At 45.0% G+C, this 3,323-nt stretch overlaps 1 long non-coding RNA gene across 1 annotated transcript; it reads right to left on the bottom strand.

Annotated features, from left to right (window-relative positions):
* Positions 942–2,939, bottom strand: LOC109839750. Its single transcript, XR_002246732.1, has 3 exons — positions 2,648–2,939; positions 1,565–1,677; positions 942–979 (listed from the first exon to the last, which is right to left on the bottom strand). It is a non-coding gene; the product is annotated as an uncharacterized LOC109839750 (long non-coding RNA).

Raw genomic sequence — 3,323 nt, 5'->3', positions numbered from 1 at the left:
TAATAATGACAAGTGATGTCCCAAAGAGTATCATGCATGTCGGGAGTATCCTTCTTCAACCACCCCAACTGCTGGTTCGAGGGAAAGTACTCCTGATATGGACAATCCCCCATTGGAAGACCAGAAACCTGATACATCTCATGTAAGGCCAACCCTAACTCTCCGCCGCTGGTCATGAACGTGTTACTGTCGGGCATGTATGTCTCCAACAACGCCAAGAAATGGCGGCAGCTGACCGGAAGTCCGTACATGGTGGCCCGTATAGGTGCATACAATCCTCTGCTCTTCAAATCCTTCTCCCAGCGCCCCAAGACGTAACTGGTCATGCGTGTCCACCATCCCTTGGCTTGTGAGAAAGCCCAACCATAGCATCTGTAATCTGGTGGAGGTAACCTTCTCCCAAGATGAGCCAGACGATTCTTCACAGTAGGAGCAGCTGCTGATACCTCGCCTGGGGGTGCAGTGTCAAGACCCATAATCCCTGGTCGAAGACCGCGGATATCATGATATCCAGTAGAACCAGGAATCTTATGATGAGAGGTATATCCACACTGAACTCGCTCAGCATCATAGGTAAGATGCCAAGACATCTGTCGCTCCACGGCATGTCCCTCCAAATGGGTGAAAGAATATTGACGAGGAATGGAGGGAATATACAGGAGAGCTCCCTCATGAAGATTCAGCCAATGCTCCTCAGTAAGAGTCAACGTAGCAGGATCCTCCGTGTGATCCCCGAACAGGAAACCGGGCTTCTTTAAAGCCTGAGTGGAAGTAGAATCTGCAGTGAAGGAGGCGTCCGTAATCAGCTGGCGTAAGCAATGACGCCCTCCATCCCGTATCAAACGACAGGATTCGTCGGAGCGATCTCTGTCAAACTGAGGGAGTGGACTAACGGCCTGCCTAATGGAAGCTGAAGAGAAGACCTCCCGGCTACAACCAGTATTAGCATGAGGAGGAAGGCTGCCCGCGGGGAACTCGACTGCAACAAAACACAAGGATAGAGTCAGAAAGCTCATAAAAAGCGAGATAAGATCAGTCACGGGATAATTGGAGAGACGATTTTGAGTGTCCTACACTGGAAGAACGGTATGCATCATCACGTAAATAACGTGGTAACATACACCGACCTATAAGGTGTAAGACGACACAAGATCGCCCCAATATACCAGAAGACTTGAATTGACCAAGCAAAACAAGTCTGAAACCTCAACCCCCACGAAGGAGGGTGTTGGCCCTTCCCGAATGACCCGCGAAGGGGCCAAACGAGGGTATGACAAAACCACCAAGTCCAAAACCTCGACCCCCGCGAAGGAGGGTGTCGGCCCTTCCCGAATGACCCGCGAAGGGGCCAAACGAGGGTATGACAAAACCACCAAGTCCGAAACATCGACCCCCGCGAAGGGGGGTGTCGGCTCTTCCCGAATGACCCGCGAAGGGGCCAAACGAGGGTATAACAGAACCACCAAGTCCGAAACCTCGACCCCCGCGAAGGAGGGTGTCGGTTCTTCCTTCATGACCCGCGAAGGGATCAATCGGGGATACAAAAATAAGAAAAAATTCCCACCCCCAAAAAAGGAAGCCGCTGGAGGGGAGGATGCTGCGGGAACTTCTTCCTCGCTAGGCTGCGAATGGGATCGACTCCTAGGAAGTCGAGATCGGCGTGGAGGCATCGGAAACCTGCAATGAAAAGCAGCAAGTCAGATACAATCTAAAGTATGAATACGCGAAATTTAAAAGGGAAATTAAGAACTTTAATTAAAATCCTATGTATAAATAGGATTTTATAGTTGAAGTCTAATTAAACCTACAAATTTCGTGCATGCAAAACAATGATCATGATAAATTTCGGTGAAATACCCAAAATACCCCTCGTATAAATACCCAAAATACCCCTCGTGTTCAAGGCTAAATTCGGGTCAAGAACACGCTCGAGTTGGGTCATGGTCATCATATCTGATCATATAGCACCCCCGATACCCTACAATTTTGGTTAATTTTGCAAATAAGCCCTTTTGTAGAATTTAGCCAATTTTGCAAAAGACCCTCCACAAATTTCGGTTTGGTTTCCACATGCTTTTATCAAAACTTTGGTCGTAGGTTTGTGATCTAAACTTTTGGAATTTCAGCCCTAAAATTCCAGTCCTTTTGTCAAAACTTTGGTCGTAGGTTTGTGATCTAAACTTTTGGAATTTCAGCCCTAAAATTCCAGTCCTTTTGTAAATAAACCCCCTATATACTTTGTGGGTTGCTCTTTTGCAAATAAACCCCTCAAACCACATTGAACGAAATTTACACATACACCCCCCAAAATTTCAGCCATATATTTGCATAAAAGCCCTTCAAATTTCAGTTTCATATTTACACATACACCCCCCAAAATTTCAGCCCTAATTTCGGCCAAATACCCTCTCAAATTCCCTAAATTTTGCACACAATCCATCTCCCAAATTTCGGCCATATGTATATGCATGAAATTAAGAATGTAGTGAAATCAAAGGTGAGGGAATACATATCCTAATTTTCGGCCAACTTTCAAGAATCAAAAATCAAGATTTAAAATTTCCCCAAATCCAAAATTAGGGTTTTGAAATTTGGAGGATTCAAGAGAAAAGAATCAATCTAAAGCATGAAGGAAAGAAGATCTTACCAAAGCTTGGAGAATCCTTGAAGAGGAGACTTTGTTGTTGATGAAGATCCTCCAAACCCAACTTTCTTTGCTTGAAGCTTTGGAGAGGATGAGGGAAAGATGAAGCTTTGAAGAGTTTAGAAGGCTTGAAGAAGAAGAGGATGAAGTCCTTGGAGAAGGAGAGCACAAAACCGAAGTTGAAGGGGGAAGTTCTCTGTTTTCAAAACCGAAGAAAAAAAAATGAAGGGGAGGGCGGTTTTTTGCTTGCTGGGGACCGAACAAAAAAAAGGAAAGAAAAAAATGGGGACGGAACTTTGGGAACCGAAGAAACAAAAGAGAAGGGAAAAAGGAGGAGATCGGGTTTTGTAATGGGGATTGTTTCTTGGGTTGGACCGAACCCATATGAACCAAGCCCACTTGACCCAAACCAACTCAAATTGATTTGAACCGAGCCGGACCAATCCTAATTTGTTGATTCGAATGCGTGTGAGCCTCGAAATGTTAGTTCGCACGAGGGTAATTCATATGCATTTTAAACTTCTTTTCGAATATTTTACGACGTATTCAACACTCGTATTTATACTCCAATGAGAATACGAGTCTAAACTATTTCTCACAATTGACGGGAAGTTCCTGGAAAATATTATGTATAATATTCTTAAGGATAACCCGTCAACCTCCGACGGGTACACGAGGC

Source organism: Asparagus officinalis, chromosome 4 (assembly GCF_001876935.1).
Source record: "Asparagus officinalis chromosome 4, Aspof.V1, whole genome shotgun sequence".
Lineage (NCBI taxonomy): Eukaryota > Viridiplantae > Streptophyta > Magnoliopsida > Asparagales > Asparagaceae > Asparagus > Asparagus officinalis.
This window is presented reverse-complemented; position numbering and strand designations above follow the sequence as displayed.